The 20,468-nt window shown below is 46.3% G+C and overlaps 1 pseudogene; it reads right to left on the reverse strand.

Annotated features, from left to right (window-relative positions):
- Positions 1 to 4,599: 4,599 nt before the first annotated feature.
- On the reverse strand, positions 4,600 to 6,043 carry LOC147957182 (uncharacterized; annotated as a pseudogene).
- Positions 6,044 to 20,468: the final 14,425 nt, after the last annotated feature.

Raw genomic sequence — 20,468 nt, forward strand, 5'->3', positions numbered from 1 at the left:
GGCATGGTTCGCAAGCATCAAGTGATTCATACTCAAGTGATTCCAAAATCCCATCAGTATGGAGTTTCTTCATGCGCTTTACACCAATATGACCTAAACGGCAGTGCTACAAATAAGTTGCACTTATCACTATTAACTTTGCATCTTTTGGTTTCAATATTATGATTATGTGTATCACTACGATCGAGATCCAACGAACTATTTTCATTGGGTGTGTAACCATATAAGGTTTTATTCATGTAAATAGAACAACAATTTATTCTCTTACTTAAATGAATAACCGTATTACAATAAACATGATCAAATCATATTCATGCTTAACGCAAACACCAAATAACACTTATTCAGGTTCAACACTAATCCCAAAAGTATAGGGAGTATGCGATGATGATCATATCAATCTTGGAACCACTTCCAACACACATCGTCACTTCACCCTTAACTAGTCTCTGTTTATTCTGCAACTCCCGTTTCGAGTTACTAATCTTAGCAACTGAACTAGTATCAAATATTGAGGGGTTGCTATAAACACTAGTAAAGTACACATCAATAACATGTATATCAAATATACTTATGTTCACTTTGCCATCCTTCTTATCTGCCAATCACTTGGGGTAGTTCCGCTTCCAGTGACCAGTCCCTTTGCAGTAGAAACACTTAGTCTCAGGCTTAGGACTAGACTTGGGCTTCTTCACTTGAGCAGCAACTTGCTTGCTGTTCTTCTTGAAGTTCCCCTTCTTCCCTCTGCCCTTTTCTTGAAACTAGTGGTCTTGTCTATCATCAATACTTGATGTTTTTCTTGATTTCTACCTTCGTCAATTTACGCATTACGAAGAGCTTGGGAATCGTTTCCGTTATCCCTTGCATATCATAGTTCATCACGAAGTTCTACTAACTTGGTGATGGTGACTAGAGAATTCTGTCAATCACTATCTTATCTGGAAGATTAACTCCCACTTGATTCAAGCGATTGTAGTACTCAGACAATCTGGGCACATGCTCACTAGTTGAGCGATTCTCCTCCATCTTTTAGCTATAGAACTTGTTGGAGACTTCATATCTCTCAACTCGGGTATTTGCTTGAAATATTAACTTCAACTCCAGGAACATCTCATATGGTCCATGACGTTCAAAACGTCTTTGAAGTCCCGATTCTAAGCCGTTAAGCATGGTGCACTAAACTATCAAGTAGTCATCATATTGAGCTAGCCAAACGTTCATAACGTCTGCATCTGCTCCTGCAATAGGTCTGTCACCTAGCGGTGCATCAAGGACATAATTCTTCTGTGCAGCAATGAGGATAAACCTCAGATCACGGATCCAATCGCATCTTTGCTACTAACATATTTCAACACAATTTTCTCTAGGAACATATCAAAATAAACACAGGGAAGCAACAACGCGAGCTATTGATCTACAACATGATTTGCAAAATACTACCAGGACTAAGTTCATGATAAATTTAAGTTCAATTAATCATATTACTTAAGAACTCCCACTTAGACAGACATCCCTCTAATCCTCTAAGTGATCACGTGATCCAAATCAACTAAACCATGTCCGATCATCACGTGAGATGGAGTAGTTTCAATGGTGAACATCACTATGTTGATCATATCTACTATATGATTCACGCTCGACCTTTCGGTCTCCGTGTTCCGAGGCCATATCTGTATATGCTTGGCTCGTCAAGTATAACCTGAGTATTCCGCGTGTGCAACTGTTTTGCACCCGTTGTATTTGAACGTAGAGCCTATCACACCCGATCATCACGTGGTGTCTCAGCACGAAGAACTTTCGCAACGGTGCATACTCAGGGAGAACACTTCTTGATAATTTAGTGAGAGATCATCTTATAATGCTACCGTCAATCAAAGCAAGATAAGATGCATAAAAGATAAACATCATATGCAATTAAAATATGTGACATGATATGGCCATCATCATCTTGCGCCTTTAATTTCCATCTCCAAAGAACTGTCATGATCTCTATCGTCACCGGCATGACACCATGATCTCCATCATCTTGATCTATATCAATGTGTCATCACGTGGTCATCTCGCCAACAATTGCTCTTGCAACTATTGCTATCGCATAGCGATAAATTAAAGCAATCATTGGACGCTTGCATCTTATGCAATAGAGAGACAACCATAAGGCTTTTGCCAGTTGCCGATAACTTCAACAAAACATGATCATCTCATACAACAACTTATATCTCATCACGTCTTGACCATATCACATCACAACATGCCCTGCAAAAACAAGTTAGACGTCCTCTACTTTGTTGTTGCATGTTTTACGTGGCAGCTACGGGCTTAAGCAAGAACCAATCTTACCTACGCATCAAAACCACAACGATAGTTTGTCAAGTTGGTGCTGTTTTAACCTTCGCAAGGACCGGGCGTAGCCACACTTGGTTCAACTAAAGTTGGAGAAACTGTCACCCGCAAGCCACCTATGTGCAAAGCACGTCGGGAGAACCGGTCTCGCGTAAGCGTACGCGTAATGTCGGTCCGGGCCGCTTCATCCAACAATACCGCCGAACCAAAGTATGACATGCTGGTAAGCAGTATGACTTATATCGCCCACAACTCATGTGTGTTCTACTCGTGCATATAACATCAACATATAAAACCTAGGCTCTGATACCACTGTTGGGGAACGTAGTAATTTCAAAAAAATTCTTACGCACACGCAAGATCATGGTGATGCATAGTAACGAGAGGGGAGAGTGTGATCTACGTACCCTTGTAGACCGACAGCGGAAGCGTTGTGACAACGCGGTTGATGTAGTCGTACATCTTCACGATCCGACCGATCCAAGCACCGTCACTCCGGCACCTCCGAGTTCTTCGCACACGTTCATCTCGATGACGATCCCCGGGCTCCGATCCAGCAAAGCGTCGGGGAGGAGTTCCGTCAGCACGACGGCGTGGTGACGATCTTGATGTTCTACCGTCGCAGGGCTTCGCCTAAGCACTGCTACAATATGACCGAGGTGGAATATGGTGGAGGGGGGCACCGCACACGGCTAAGGAACGATCACGAAGATCAACTTGTGTGTCCATGGGGTGCCCCTTGCCTCAGTATATAAAGGATGGAGGAGGAGGAGGCCGGCCAAGGCTTGGTGCGGCCAGGATGTGGAGTCCTACTAGGACTCCAAGTCGTAGTAGGAGTCCACCAAGAGGGGAGGAAGGGAGAAGGAAGTAGAGGAGAAGGAAAGGTGGCCGGCCCCCTTTTCCCTAGTCCAATTCGGACTAGAGGGGAGGGGGGGCGCAGCAGCCCCTTGGCCCTTTTCCTCTTCCCACTAAAGCCCATCAAGGCCCATTGCTTCTCCCGTAACTACCCGGTACTCCGAAAAATACCCGAATCACTCGGAACCTTTCCGATGTCCGAATATAGTCGTCCAATATATCGATTTTTACGTCTCGACCATTTCGAGACTCCTCGTCATGTCCCCGATCTCATCTGGGACTCCGAACTCCTTCGGTACATGAAAACTCATAAACTCATAATATAACTGTCATCGAAACCTTAAGCGTGCGGACCCTACGGGTTCGAGAACAATGTAGACATGACCGAGACACGTCTCCGGTCAATAACCAATAGCGGGACCTGGATGCCCATATTGGCTCCTACATATTCTACGAAGATCTTTATCGGTCAGACCGCATAACAACATACGTTGTTCCCTTTGTCATCGGTATGTTACTTGCCCGAGATTCGATCGTCGGTATCTCAATACCTAGTTCAATCTCGTTACCGGCAAGTCTCTTTACTCGTTCCGTAATACATCATCCCGCAACTAACTCATTAGTTGCAATGCTTGCAAGGCTTAAGTGATGTGCATTACCGAGAGGGCCCAGAGATACCTCTCCGATAATCGGAGTGACAAATTCTAATCTCGAAATACGCCAACCCAACATGTACCTTTGGAGACACCTGTAGAGCACCTTTATAATCACCCAGTTACGTTGTGACGTTTGGTAGCACACAAAGTGTTCCTCCGGCAAACGGGAGTTGCATAATCTCATAGTCATAGGAACATGTATAAGTCATGAAGAAAGCAATAGCAACATACTAAACGATCGGGTGCTAAGCTAATGGAATGGGTCATGTCAATCAGATCATTCACCTAATGATGTGATCTCGTTAATCAAATAACAACTCTTTGTCCATGGTTAGGAAACATAACCATCTTTGATTAACGAGCTAGTCAAGTAGAGGCATACTAGTGACACTATGTTTGTCTATGTATTCACACATGTATTATGTTTCCGGTTAATACAATTCTAGCATGAATAATAAACATTTATCATGAAATAAGAAAATAAATAATAACTTTATTATTGCCTCTAGGGCATATTTCCTTCATTCATAACACCAACGGCTTGATTAACAACATGGTGCATAAATCGGCCAGAGGACATCATGTGTATAGCAGTGCTGATAAAACACTACGTACGTAGTACTCTGAAATAAGACAAACTTTGCGCAAACAACAAAATATAGCAGGAATCTCAAAGCAATGATGGACGACGGGTGCATGCAAGTTATATCAAGTGCGTGTAATATCATTTCTCAACCATAATGGCTCATTGTCCGAAATCATAAACAGAGCCCAGGAGCACCCATAGGTTCTCCAGTTGACTGTAATGGCCATCATCCCCCGGCGGTCTCATTAGACTTGATGAAACAGTGCTGGTTGTGCTCGGCACTGGTTGACCAAGCTCGATCGCAGTCCAAGGTTCATCCAAACCTTCAATAGGTCTCGCAACATAAATGCAGTTGCTCTTTCCTCCCCACCTCTCGGGGCTCATGCAAGAAAATGTAGGGTTCCTCCTATCAAAGGTAATAAAGAGTGTCCAATTCTCCAACTTCTCTATCTCCACCCACTTCGCTGGTTCCGTTGACAAGTCAAGGTGAAAGCCTCGAAACTTCGCATGGATACCATATGGTTCGTCAGAGACTACCGATAGGTCAACCAGGAGAAACCTCTCGCCACATACCACCAACCATGGCTTGAAATGGTGGCCAGTAATCATGTCCCCTCCCCTCACAACTGCTACTTCATGCATGGCAAGTTGAGGCAAAAATTGTATAATGTGGATCCTCTGAAGAAAGCCGATGGCAAACATCTGACCTTTGAAGAACACGATCTGAAGGATGCGAGCACCACCAGAAGCAAATGGCTGCTCAACCCATGAGTGTGTTCCAGACTTCCACTGGATCATAGAGGTGTTTGAACAAAGGAGAAGGCACGAGTTGGACGAATTGAGCGGAGCCGTAAGAATCCCATAGTACTAGTTCACATTGTTGCCAGGTCGGAGTTTGGGAGATTTCGTTTTAGTGCCAGTGTATGCATTGACAAGTAGGCAATGCGTCTGATCAAAGAATATAAGATACCCGTATGAGAGGAACCTAAATAGCGCGCTGAACTTGGAGCATTTCGCGGGGCCAAACATCGAGGGGGCAAAGCTGTCCTGGAAGGAACAACAAGCTGCCATTTGCATTTCGACAAAATGATGCGCGTGGCACTGCCCCGTTGTCGACGAGCATAACGGGCATCAGGTTTGAGGTGGAGTGGGGGAAAGGTGGATGTATATATAGATGAAAATGAAGAGGCCGCGGAGCGCCAAGATATGGAGGTGCCAGCGAAGGCGAGAAAGTCTTGGAATGAACTCAGGGGAGCAATGACTTGGTGAAGCATGACATCGAGGAGGTCTGTCCAGTCACTATGTTCATAAAAAGGAGGCGAGGGAGAGCCTGAGACGGACGGCCTGTCGGTAGCAACAGCGACTTTTCCTTCACTGTGAAAAATTTAAGGTTAGTAGAGCAGAAGAAAGAATTCATACAGAAATGCTGGTAGCAACACCCACTTTTGTTGGTCCCAGTATGCACAACCGCGATTGTAGCAAAAACGGCCGCCGCCGTCGCAACACGACCATCAACGGTGGTAGCAGTCATTGTTGCCGGTTGTAGTACTTGTTTGGCCAGTTCCAACACTATGCTAGCCAGTTGCAGCAAATACCTCGCCATCGTAGTAAGTGTAGAAGTGCATGCTCTAGCCAATGCAACCAAAAAACCGATCTGATGGAAGAGACTAGGCAGCACATTATACGTCAACACTGCCCCTCACGTGTGGCTCCCTCAGGCCTAAACGTGGATCGAAAGTGGGCTGCAATTTAATTGCACCATCCGGGTCTTGAGCTCGAGACCTCTTGGCTCTGATACCATGTAGAAGTGCATGCTCTAGCCAATGCAACCAAAAGACTGATCTGATGAAAGAGACTGGACAGCACATTATACGTCAACAGTAAGTCTCCTCCCATCTCCATGGCCAGTTGTAGCACCCCGCCACACGGTTGCAGCAACCCCATGCCACGAAGCATGGTTCGCTGCACATTAGGCGTCGACGGCTAGTAGCAGAGGTCATCATGTTTCCAGCGCAGGCCTATGCTTGTTGGAGATCCCCAACCGTAGTTTACCGCTCCCTCGCCAGCACAACAACGACTCATATTTCGGCCGGCGTGCGGTTGCAGCTCCGCCGGTGAGCAGTTGCAGCAGTGGCCAGGGACAACGGTGGCTAGCGCTAGCAGCGGGGCTTGCGAGGGAGAAGATGAGAGCGAGATGGATTGTTCTCAATGGCTGGATATGGTTTTGGTCGCTGGTTGAAATGGATAAGAGCGTTGGTGGGATTGGTATTTGTGTGGTCCTGCGGGAATGAGGATGTGTGGCATTCCGTAGGATCTATCTCCATCATGTTGCTCGTGAGCGAGTAAATAGCATAAAACTACTACTTTACAGGCTAAGGTTCCAAAAAATTATCAAATTTTATTTTTTTCTCAGATAACTACCAAACAGGTGGTCGTCTGTTTCAAAAAACCCTAATCATAGAGTGCTTTAAGATTGATCGTGATTATGACAATTGGGACCCGCATGTAAGAAAACCGTTTGTTTGACCATCTGTTTGACTGTTACCTTACATATGGGACCCACATGTTAGTGTCCCTTTGTCATGTTCTAATAAAAAATTTGTTCTTTTATACATTTACAGATAACCCCTGTAACTTTTCTAAAAAAAGCAATTGGGTCCCTAAATGTTTTCAGAAAAAGCAATCGAGCCCTTGAGGATAACTCGCGTGAGCCCATAGAAGCGGCGGCGGCAGCTCGCCGGCTGCCAGGTCGCCATCCAGGCGAAAGAAGACGGCTCGGCCTCTGCGTTCCTCGGCGCGAGCGGGCCACACACTAGGTGGCAGAGTTCCCTGCTGACCGCGCATGGTGGCCCGTGCTCCTGTGCACGGCGGCCCGAGCTCCTGGCCATGGCGCGGCTGGTGGTGGCCCGTGTTCCTATGCGAAGCGGCCCGAGCCCCTGGCCATGGCGCGGCTGGTGGCGGCCCGTGCTCCTTGGCGTGGCTGGTGGCGGCCTGGTTTTCTTGGCGCGGCTGGCAGCGACCCTTGCTCCTGGGCGTTGCAGGTGCGCTCCTCGCCATGGCACACGGGTGGCAGCGGCCATGCTCCTGTGATGCTGCTGCTCCTCCGCGCGGCCTTCATTCCTGTTGTCGACCTTGTCTTGGCGCGCGGCAGATGGTGGGGGTGGCCGTCGGTGGGTGGGGGTAGTCGGGCAGGGGAGAGGAAGAAGAAAGAGCCAGAGGAGAGAAGAGAAGATAGAGGAAGAAGAGACCACTTAGGGCATCTCCAGCCGCGCCCCCAGGAAGGCCTCCCCAGGCGTTTTTTTTGCGCCGGCGCCGAAAAATCGGCCCAGTCGCGCCCCCAGGAGCCCGATTTTCGCCGGCCTGGGCCGAAAACAGCGCCGGCGGATCCAGGCCGAACCCGGCGCACTGGGGGGCGCCTGGGGGCGCCGGGCGAACTTTTTTGGCGCGAAAAAGCCGCGGGCCCACTGCGTCAGCGACACGGCTCTCTTCTCGGCCCTTCGTCGTCCTCATCGCCTCGTTTCCCGCGGCGAATCAATGCCAAAGCTGACGCGCTGCCGCGCCGGTCAGCCTGCGCCATTGATGCCTCACGGGCGGCGCAGTGAAGGCCGGACGACGACGACGACGACGGCGGTGACTACACGCGGTTCTACAGCCTCCTCGGCATGTAAACCGTGTGGGCGGGCGGCGAGGGAGACGGCGGGGGTAGCCCGCGGAAGTTTTTTTTCTTTTTTTGTAAAATATGTTTAAGTTTGAACAAACTCGCCGATGTTTGCGTTAAATTTGAGTCATTTTTGCGCCGTTTTTGACTTTTTTGCCTAACCGTGGGCGCCGCGACTGGGGGGCATCACGCCCCCAGTGCGCGGTTTAGCGCCGGCGCGTCCCCAGAGGGCGATTTTTTGCCCCTCCTGGGGGGCCAACGGCTGGAGATGCCCTTACTCATGGGTCCCACATGTAAGGTAACGGTCAAACAAAGCAGTCAAACAAACGGATTGTTTAGGGGTGGGTCCAACCGGTCATAAAATGGGTTAAATAGCTAGCAACGAGTGTTTTGGGTTTTTTGAAACAGCCGACCACCCGTTTGGTATTTTTTTTTTCGAAAAGGACCCGTTTGGTAGTTATCTGGAAAAAATTAAAAACCGGTAGTTTTTTAGAACCCTGGCTAAAGTAGTAGTTTTATGCTATTTAGTCCTCGTGAGCTATTGCCGGTGGGCCGAAAGGAATTATTTGCCTTCTTGTTTTCGTTATGGTTCCAAATTCCTCTATTGCAAGTGATATTTGCCGAATTCCCATTTCTCTTGAATAGTTACAAGATTGTTCCCTTTTGTAGATTTCAGTTTTTGTTTCCATCATATTAAAAGCCATGCTACCAATATACATGACTGACCAGCCGTGGTGCGTACTGTACGTACTACTAGTGAGCTCTTAGCCGAGTCGGATTAAGTACAACAGGCTACTTAATTAGGCGCGCGTTTATAAGTAGCGTATGACGCACGACATATATACATAAGCAAATCGAATTAGAGACCAACCTTCTCTCGTAGACGCATCGATCCATTGCATACACTATATATAGGTGGAAGTGCGGGCGTGACCACACACAGCAAAGCCTAACCCTAGACTTGAAGTTCCTTTCGCGGGAGAACGAAAGAAGAGGATGGAGACGGGCTTTGTGTTTTCTCCGGCGGATCACGAGCTCACGGACCTCTACCTCGGCGGCCAGCTCGCCGGCCATCCCGTGTTCTCCACCTTTATCCACCATGCCGACGTCTGCTCCGCGGCGCCCGCCGAGCTGGTCGCCGGCCGCGAGCACGTGCGCGACCGCGACGGCAACAGCGCCTGCTACCTCATCAGCCCCGTGTGCTACGCCAGCAAGAAGAAGAAGACGAAGCTGCGCACCATCAAGGACGACCCCGGCAAGAGCTACTGGCACTCCGAGTCCGGCAAGAAACCCGTGGAGGGCAGCGCCGTCGGCGGCTACGTCCAGGACTTCGTCTATGCGATCAAGAAGGACGGCCACGTTGAGAGGCTCGGGTGGCGCATGAAGGAGTACGGCGTCTCGACGGAGCACGGCGACGGCGACTTCGTGATCTGCAAGGTGTACCGAACGCCTCGAAAGCCGTCGACGCCGCCAACCGCGTCGTTGTGCGACGTCACCGATACCTGCAAGAAGAGGAAGGCGGCCGGCGGCCACCTCGAGGATACTAGGGCGAGCGCCCGGCCTCGGCACATGGTTGAAAACGACGAACACCCACAGCCTGTGGAGAGTCCCGATCTGCCCGACTTGATCATGTTCGATGACGACGACCACCATGGGCACACTGACGCTGGGGATGAAATTATACCCGAGGCAGACCTGTTGGACGCAGCGGAGTTGGACGTCGTCGATCTCGACCAAGAGACAGAGTGGTTTGCATTGCTTGCCGGCGTCAAATCCGTCGATCCGCAGCCGGAGATAGACGACGCTGCTCCACCACCTAGCAACTTCTTATGCGACACCGAGCAAGAGTTCTTGAGCTTGTATCACAACGACGTGGTGAGCGAGCCGTGCGCACCAGCAGCTCAGCCAGAGGAGCACACCGCAGGGCTCGTGCAGACCATAACCTCAGACCAACAGATGGATGCGAGCTCGGGCGCTGTGTTTTGATTTTCGTTTTGTATTTTTTTTCGCCCCTGACCGAGATGGCCGAATTTCGGCCATTTCAAATATTTCGGTAAAATCTCGGACGAAATTGCAGAAACAAAATTTGAATTTTTGGATAAAATTTGTCCGAAATTCAGCTGAATTTCGGCGGAAATTTGAGCAAAATCTGGATCAAATAGGGCATAATTATAGCAGCACAACAGTCCTTAATCTAAAATAGCACAAGAAAAGCAGAGCCGCATGGCCAAATTGCTGAAGAACCAAAACTGCATACATACTTCAAGTAGGAAGACATAAAAGCATCCAGAATTAAGATTCAATCAAGCGGCCGCCCACCATGCTGCTGCCGCTGCTCCATGCTCCTGCCTCCGTTGAACTGGTCAGCTCGCGCTCCACCAGCTCCTTTGCCGCAGCCGTCGAGCACCATGCCTCAATCTTGGAGAAGCAACGCACATGTAGTGGATGGGGTGGAGGCGAGGAGACGTGGAGGAGGGCAGGAGGGTAGGACCGCCTTGGCCGAAGAAGCCGCCATTGCGTGAGATGTGCCCTGTGTGCAGCGCGGCGCCACACACAGGAGGATCGAGAGGAAAGGGATATTCTAGGGTTAGGGCGTGTGGGCTCGTGGTTTTCTCTCGGTCGAAGCCTAACAGAAACGCTCTAGAAGCTGGGCCGGGCCACAAAATTCAAATTGGGCCAAAATTTTCGGCCGAAAGGGCCATGTACCGGGCCATAGCAAGATGGCCGAAATTCGGCCGAAATTAGTTTTTTTCGGCCGAAAATCAAATCACAGCTCGGGCGTGGAGGAGGGAGCACAGCAAGAGCCTGAAGCCATCTACGGCTTGCCTTCTTGTCCAGCCTTCTCACCTGAGATGATCCGAAGGTGCAGCGACGACGTGATGATGCCATGGCCGTTATCACCCACATCCACGGCCATGTTTTTGAGCTAATCATTGTAGTTTCTCGATGCATTTTTGCTCAATCAGGAACAGCCCATGGTAGAAATCATCTGGGCTCATCTGTAACATTGTACTGTGTACTTTGTGAAGGATCATTGTTCTTTCATCGTATAAGTAACAAGTGTTTAATCACGAAATTTACTGGACTGCTTGTTCCGTTAGGTATTGTAGATTGAACAATGCTCCCTTTGTTTCTAAATATAAGCCTTTTAGAGATTTCAATACGGACTACATACGGATGTATATGTTGTTCTGTGTGTAGTTCATGGTTAAATTGTGTTGCTGAATGATATTACTTGCACAAGAGCTAGCTCTCCTCCTGTGTTGTGTACATTCAGTTCAATGGCCTGTTCTTCTCTCATGTTTAGAGGACACACTGCTATCTGGTCTCTCGGTCCCACGCAGCTTAGGTGGAAGTCCAACAGAAATTGATTTTGGCCCCGAGCTTTTGAGATCCCTGCCTCTCAACCCAAGCCATCCTGATGGATGACACGTGGTTAGCAGGTCTCACGAGTTAGCAGGTGAGAACCATCCTGATGGATGACACGTGGCATTCACAAATCACAAAGCATTTACCCCATCCCCCACCTGAAATCAGGGGGGAGAGATTATATGCTTTGTGATTTGTGAATGCCACGTGTCATCCATCAAGGCGGGTCTCACATGCTAAATATGAGACCTGGTCTCATATAATTTTTTTCCAGCGTTTAGTGTGTAGAAAGGAACTGAAGAATTGCTACATGGAAACATATCTGCTACAAAATGGAAATGGAGGACCTCCTGAAGTAATGCAGGATCAGAAGTCTATTTTTGTAGCGGGAGAGTAATTCAAAGTCCATTTTTTTCAGATAATAATCCAACACTAAATGTTTGACAAAATACATTTCTATTTTTGTAGTGGGAGTTTATTTATGGTTTGATCCAAATCCAATCATCCAAATCAAGCACAAAGAAACGGAAGAATTTCTTGACTGAAAGGTGAACTTACTTGCATGGTTCTGTGTAATAACACTGATATGTATCTATGGTTGTGGTCCCTTTTCGTTAATTGGTTGATTGCTCTTGAACTGAGCCAAATGGAGTTTTTTTTTCTAGCACAAATGTGGCTGCAACCTGGGTTGATTGTACATCAAAAAAACCACTCGTACTGTCACTGGTGATGGTACCCTTTTTCAGTCTAAATAGATAAAGTTTCTGTCTCTTTTTCCTCCACCGAAATGCCAACTTGTGTTCCCAAGAACATCCAAATGTCTTCTTATAGTTATGCACAAATCTGTAACAATTTTAAAATAATTTGTTATTTTAAAATAAACAGCGTTTCATACTGCACTCTCTTTTTTTTAGGCTAAAAAGATGGAGCATATGATACGGAGGTTAATACAGAGAGGCCTCTTTTTCGGGTAAAATGAAGGCCTTATCTTACTAACCGTGGACCGGCCCAGCGCAGCATAAGCTGTTGGGTCAGTAAATTATGTCAAGCGCTGGCGGACAGAAGTGGCACGGAGTATCAGACGACGGGGTGGCATCGGATCATACTGCCGCCCTTGCCGCTATCTCCCTCATCAACATCGCTTCTTCCACTTGCCTTGAGGTATGTATCGATGCTTCCTCTTGCCTTCCTCACCGTTGAGAAGTAAAATCGAGAGACAAACGAGAGAGACATAATGAATCGAACCGATATTTATTGATGATGATTGTAAACTTATATACATAGGGAACAGAAGCCTCGGAGGGACGCGACCGCTCGTAGAGGCGCTGTTCCAGGAACTGCCGTGACGGTTTGCAGAAGTCCTGGAACCGCATGTGATGTGTAGGGAGCGGGGATTATCCCGTAATAACCGCCAGGGTTATTTATTTTTAACACTCCCTCTAATCACCGCATGATACTCCCTCCATTCCTAAATATAAGTATTTTTAGAGATTTCAATATGAACTACATACGGACCAAAATGAGCAAATCCACACTCTAAAATATGTCTATATGCATCCGTATGTAGTCTATATTGAAAACTTTAAAAGACATATATTTAGGAACGGAGGGAGTATAATAATTCATCATATTGATTAAGTCTCCTTCAAAACTCCTGTGGGAAAAATGTGAGGAGATATGTATTTGATATGTTCTCAAAACTCTTTCAAACCCAGTGCGAAAATAAGGAGAAAATGCTACAACATATAATAGTTGTTGTCTCTCTTAACTCAATATGTGAGAACTATAGAGTTTAGAGGACAATAAATATGTCGTATATACTTTCCTAAAAAACACGGTAAGGAAAACGAAAAGTATGACATATAATCTTGAGTTGATATTACCTCATTAAAAATCTTTATGAGAACATGTATAGTAAACTCATGAAGTGAAAAAGAGTAATATGATGCACTGAACAGGAACAATTCAGGAAGATACCCCCTAATTCTTGCAAAATTAGAAGCTGTCACATACCAATTCTATGAACATATTTCTGGAACATAGAAGTTGGTAGGGACTTCGCGAGAAAACCAGTCACATGATTTGACTTGCAAGATATGCAATTCCTAGATTTGGTGAGCGTAGGAAATTTTTTGTTTCATGCAACGTTCCCAACAGGAGCCTCCTAACTACTCCTGGTCGTCAGCGGCCTCCACGTAGTAGTAGGCGCGGGGTAGTAGTAGTCATTGGCGGCGGTGGAAGCAGGCTCCGGGGCTCCGACATCTGATCATAGCAACCGAGTATAGCAGGAAAAGAGGAAGCAAAGCAACCGCGAGTACTCATCCAAATTACTCACGAGATTGAGATCAGATCTACACTACATATGCATCCATATCAATAAAGGGGTAGTATCTGTGGACTGAACTGCAAAATGCCAGAATAAGAGGGGAGAAGCTAGTCCTATCGAAGACTACGCTTCTGGTGGCCTCCACCTTGAAGCAGTAGAAGAGAGTAGCTGGTATAGTAACAAGTGTCAACGTATAGCATAACCCTACTCGGCGATCCTCTCCTCGTCACCCTGTGAGAGAGCGATCACCAGGTTGTATCTGGAACTCATCTGGGTGTGTTTTATTAATTTTCCGGTTCTAGTTGTAAGAGGTCAAAAACAACTCCAAGTCGTCCTGTTACCGTGGACACGGCTATTCGAACAGATCAACTTCCCTGCAGGGGTGCACTACCTTGCTCAACACACTCGGTCACTCTGGCCAGACACACTTTCCTAGGTCATGCTCGGCCTCGGAAGATCAACACGTCGTAGCCCTACCTAGGCTCAACAGAGAGGCCAGCATGTCAGTCTACATCCTAAGCGCGCAGGGGTCTTGGGCCCATCACCCTTTGCACTCCTACACGTTGCGAACGCGGCCGGTGAGTAGACCTAGCTCCCTTATACAAGAGCATGCTTAACCAGTCCAACCCGAGACGCGTCACTCAGTCGCTGATGTCTGAAGAGCTTCGGCTGATACATACGACGCCGAGTGCCCATAATTGTTCCCGTGTGGTGGTTAGTGCGTATAGGCTAACGACCAACTCAGATCAAATATCCAATCTCATTAAGCGTGTTATTTTGAAATAACCACGGACAACGACCAAGGACCAGGCCCACCTCTCAGCTGGGTGTCTCAAACCGCCTGTTGCTCGGCCACAAAGATCCACTCAGAGGGCCATCGTGAAACATGTCCTTTCAGCCCCCGGTCCGTGAATCACTCGCGGGTACTCTACGAGCTGACCCAACTTTAGTCACCACATGTATCATGTATAATATGTATAGTATATATATACCCGAAGTGATCACGGCCCGATAGTATAGCATGGCATACGGACAAGAATGCAGGGCCACTGATGGAATACTAGCAACCTATACTAAGCATTAAGATTGCAGGTAAAGGTATCAACTGTAGTAGCAAAGACAGGCTATGCAGCAGTATAGGATCAAACCGACAAGTAACAACTACACTACTCTAATGCAAGCAGTAGGGAGAAGGAGTAGGCGGTATCGGAATGATCAAGGGGTTTTTGCTTACCTGGAAGCTCCGTGGAGAAGGACGGGTCTAACGGAGAGAAGAGGGGGAAGAAATAATAAATACAATGCAAACAGATGCATCACGATGCATGCCATGGCAATATGCGAAGCTAGGTGTGACCTAACGCATTACAACGTGATATAGGTGATGGGGGGAAACAACCGGAAATGTTTTGCCGGAGTTTGGCATTTTTCGATCAGATGAAACAGAGGGGACGGATCCATATTCGCTATGCTAGGGGCATGTGACTGATGACCGGACTGCGTATTCAGAATAGTCATATATTTTTTAGCAACTTTCATATATAAATTATTTTTATCCGAGTTACGGTTTATTTTCTATGATTTTTCAAAGTTTATGAATTTCTAAAATTTCTGGAATTTAATTAATTCAAAAAAAATATTAAATATAAATTCCTAGATACACCCAAAAGTGTACCAGCAGTGTGCTGGGTGAGACTGACAGTGGGTTCCCAGTGTGTGCTGAGTCAGCAGGTCAAAGGTCGATGTTGACCAGTCCACACGACCGGCGGGGCAACCTATCATTGACTGGGTCAAATCCAGTCAGCAGTTCGACTGGTGAAATGGGCCAGTATGGTCCAATGGTCAGTGAGACATGTTTTAACAGGGTTTGATTAAAAGAATTAAGTTAATTAGTCGAGTGGGGCCAACTGCCAGTGAGCCAGTTAGTTAACAGAGTACAATTTAATCAAACGGTTAATTAGTGATGTGGGGCCCGCTTTCCTGGGACTATTCATGTTATTTTAATCACAATTAGCCCCTAATCTAAACACCTGGCACACCGGCCCACGTGTCAGTGGTTAAGCCGGCGGGGCGTTGCCAGTGGCCAGAGAGGCCACGACGAAGGGGAGCCACAGCGCGGTAGCGGCCGCCGACGGCGGCATGCAGGCGGGCGACGCCGGAGGTGGGGGGCGTGGGTGCGGCCGAGACTGAGAGGGCCTACGCGCGGCCACAAAGGGCTCCCACGGGCGGCCGGGCGAGCAAGTGGTGCGGGCGGCGGGCGTGTGGGCGCGCGGGTGGGGGAGCCGCGGCAGCTAGCGGTAGCAGTAGCAAGCCACACCACAACAGGTGGCAGCGGGCGACAGTGGCGATGCGGGGCTGCAGTAGCAGCAGAGACAGAGCAGGGAGCAGCGGCGACATGCGAGGGAAGCGCGTGGGTGAGCAGCAGCAACACGGGCGGCGGCAGCGGTGGGACACGCGTGCGGAGCGAGGCAAGAGCGGGCAGAGGCGAACTGCGGGCACGGAGCGAGCGGGCGCGGTGCAACGAATAAAGAACTCCGGGCGCAACGAGGGTGGCGGCCTACGGCTTCGGGAAGGAGGGAAAACAGGGGGAAATCGGTGACGGCGTCCGGCGGTGCCAAGGTTGAAGACGATGGTGTAGGCGGTGTTCCGGTACTCCCGGGCTCACGTGCGTTGGTTGAGAGGAAGAGGGCGTCGATGCGCGGCTTCGGGGCACGTCGGCTTGCTCAGGGGAGGCCGGTGGCTCCGAAGGCTGCGAGGACGCGGCCATAGAGTCTTGGGTTCGAGCTCGAGGTGGAAGAGATCGAGCAAGAGAGGGGCGAGGTGAAGTGAGTGGCTAGGGTTCGACCGAGGACGCGGGGGCGGCTTTATGGAGCTTTGAGGGCACGGCGAATGGCCGCCACACGGTGGATCCGTGTCGTGTACACGCTAACCGAGCCCACGGAGTTTTGCGAATTCGATCAGCTCTTCTCACCTTTCCGTCGGTCGGACACTCTTTATTTATTTACCGAACTAGCAAAGTCCCAAATGATCCAAGGGAGCGGAAAGAGAGGGATTCGAACCCTCCCCCCTGATGAACAGAGGTAGCAGGAGATGGTCAGATGGGCCGGCTGGTGCCCCATTTGCCAGATGGGCCAAAAGCCCATGGCGTATTATCTTTTTCTTATACTTTTAAAAAAATGTTTTCTTTTGTTTATTCGGTTTTGCATTTAATAAAATAGCAAATAGGTTTTGTAGAATATGGAACCTATCCCATAATTCACTTTGCAAAATTAGGCACTGCCAAAAAAGTTTGGGAGGCATTTAAACTAATTTGGACTTTCAATAAAAAAGGAAAAGCACTTAAAAATATTGTTTTGGCACTGTTTTCAATGCTAGGGCTCATTTTCGAAAACAAGTGAGGCTGTTTTCCCCCTACCATATTTTTTGGAATATTTACTAAATGGTGAACTATTTTCCCACCATGTTTGTGAATATAATTTAGCACTTTAAATTTGAATTGTTGAATTATTTCTTAATGCAAATTTAATTATGATGATCATGATGTCATGGCACATTAACAAGTGATCACCATAGCATGACACTGGGGGTGTTACATTAGGCTCACCTACTATCAAGAGATGCGCCCGACAGATCTCTCAGTTTTAAACGAGATGCTAGATGGAATCCAGAACATTGGGATTTCGGACGGGCGGGTTTTGGTCTATAACCCCCTACACGAGATCCGATAGTTTTAGCATCGAAAACCATGCCAAATTATTTTGATTTTTAACTAATTTAGCATTTTTTGAAGTTTTCTCTTTTAAAAGTGGCCGATAAATGGCCGGACGTGTCGCAACTTGTCTAAGGTGTCAAAAGTTATTCAAACCAGGCATGGATGCCTACCATGGGCATTCCCACCTTCTAGAAAATTTTAGATCATTTCAAGGATCTCCAAAAATAGACCATATTCAACTGAGAGTGTTCGGGTAAAGGCTAAAAGGGTCCGTTTGAAAGCATGTCATTTTTTGACATCCGTCAAATGGCCACAATTTTTTTCCACCAACTTTCTTGACCAATTCAAGGCATCATGCAAAGTTTTTTAGATTTTAGACAAATTTTGCATTTTCTAGAGTTTTATCGGTGAAAAGGGGCCGATAAATGGCCGGACATCTTGCAACGTGCAAACGGTGTTCGAAGTCATTCAAACCTGACATGTATACCTCATATGTCTGTGATATGCTACTTCAAGAAGTTGAGAGCATTTATCCATGGTCCAAATAACATCAGTTGAGAGGAGTATGCCACGTTAGGCCAGACGGGTGCATGTGTGAGCATGTAGTTATTTTTCCTAATTTGAATGCATTTGTTAATTGCAATTTCCGTCATTATCAATCAACATGAACACTTTCTTATGTCTTTGTCATTTCTCAATTTTTTAACAATTTTACAATTTGAGATTGTGTATGAAAATTTTACAAACTAAAACACGTTTTCCAAATTGATAACAATTTCCCAAAAATTGACGAAAATTTGAACAAAACTTGTAAACCACGTACTTACTTAATATTTATCATCTTTTTATGAAATGCAAACATTTCTTAAATTTGTGAAAGAAAATTCAAAACAGGAGCATTTTATAAAATTCCAGAGCATTTTTAAAAATTGTCAACAATATTTGGAAAGAAGAAAATTTGCTGATACTCTAAAAAAAATTGCAACTTTTTAACAGGTTTGAAAAAGAATAATAAGTGTCAAAAAGGACGGAAATGATTAAGGGAAAAAGGGCATAAAAAAAATATAGAACGAAAAATGCTTAGGCCCTAGAAAATAAGAAATGTTTTCAACAAATGTTCTTAAATTACAAAAAAAATTGTTTGTGTTTTGAAATAATGCTCGCAAATATGAAAAATGTCACCATTTTCAAAAAATGTTCGCCATTTTCAGAAAATGTATGTAAATTTAAGAAATTGTTCACATTTACAAGAAAAGTTTCACAATTTTGGTGAATTGTCTGTCTTTTCGAAAAAAATGTCACACTTTCGGAAAAATAATCACAATGCTAAAAAAATATTCACTAAATGAAAAATGTTTTAATTTAATAAAATGATTCACATGTTTGAAAAATGTTCGCGTTTCCAAAAAGTTCAAATTTTGAAAAACATTTTGTTTTATTAAAAATGTTCTTGGTTTCAAAAAATATTTAAAAAAATGAAAAAATGCATTAGGTACAATACCCCCCTCTATCCGCTTGCTACAGTGTATGGCCCGGTCAAACTGTTCTGGTTTGATCTGCTACCGTACGCCAATTCTTTCTGTTGTGAAACCGCGCTACAACATGCTTTTGTAGGGTCAGGCAAAACAGTCACTAAAACTGTTTTGTTCCAGTGGCTATCAACGTGCTCACGACCACTGGAGCTCCTAGATTCGATGCGTACTAGGCGGAAGAGTATTTTGGATTTCGACCCCATGCTACAGTACACAATCACTACTGGGCCGGCCAATGGCGGACTCCCCCTGGACGGTGTTTATTTTTGGAGCGCGCGGCGTATTTGTAAGAAAGACCATCCCACCCTTTAGGGCATGTACAATGGTTGATAAGATAGTCTTATCTTAAGTTTTGTATGTAATTTAGAGATAACAAAAAAGAGAGTCTACAATGGGTCATCTTTTAGTTTTATCTTCAATAACTAGCAATTCCTAAAAACGTGGTGAGACATATTGTGCTAAGAGATCATCTCTTGTCTTCTCTTAAATAAGAGAAGACAAGCCTTTTCTTATGAGTTCTCTCTCCTCCACCTCATCATTGATCCTACGTGGCACTACTAAGATAGCACCATTGTACATGCCCTTATCATGCAAGGGTATGAAGAGATCTCCTCCGTTGATGTATTTAGAAGGTTTTTACCGAAGTGGAAGTGTTGTTGATTTTGTGTTTGTTGCCATCTCTTCCAAGAATGTCATTTCATGATGAAATTTTGCAAGCACTCAAAAAAATTGTCGAAGTTTTCCTTCAGATTTTTTTTTTATTTTTTTGGATTTTACTGTTCATTCCGAGCTTATTTCAGCTCGGGAGCAAAGGAAGACTTTCGAGGAAAGTGGGGTTTAACACATAAGGTTTTCCTTCTTTTTCTTTCTTAAAGAAATGAACAGAGCTCCTACCTTGCATTGGAAAAAAAATCTGGTCGACGGTGCTGGTCGCATCGACTCGTTCATTCGTCGGACGTGATGCCCGAGGTAAGAGGCAGATAACATGTAGTACCCCGTTCCTAACTATAAGTCTTTCTAAAGATTCCAATATGAACTACATACAGCAGGGAAATGAGTGAATCTACAGTCTAAAGTATGTCTATATACATCTGTATGTAGTTTATATTGAAATGTCTAAAAAGACTTATATTTAGGAACGGAGGGAGTAGTCTCTACTCCTAATGGAGCAGTTGGTAGTCTCCGCCGGTCAATTTTCGTCCCACCAGAGACGGGTTTTTTTCGTCCTCGATCCCACCTCCCGCTTCCCCTCGATTTCCCACTCCGCCCTCGAACCAGGAAATAAAAATCGGTATGCTCCCACTATGTCCAGTGCTAAACCCTCCGATTGATCGAAAAAAACTCGCTCTGAAAAAAATCTACGAAAATAAACCTAAGAAAATTAGCCAGACGCTCGCACCCTCGTGCCCTCGATGCACTTGTGACTGGCCCACC

The sequence above is a fragment of the Triticum urartu genome, chromosome 7A (genome assembly GCF_056163025.1).
Source record: "Triticum urartu cultivar PI428250 chromosome 7A, HENAU_Tu73, whole genome shotgun sequence".
NCBI classification, from domain to species: domain Eukaryota; kingdom Viridiplantae; phylum Streptophyta; class Magnoliopsida; order Poales; family Poaceae; genus Triticum; species Triticum urartu.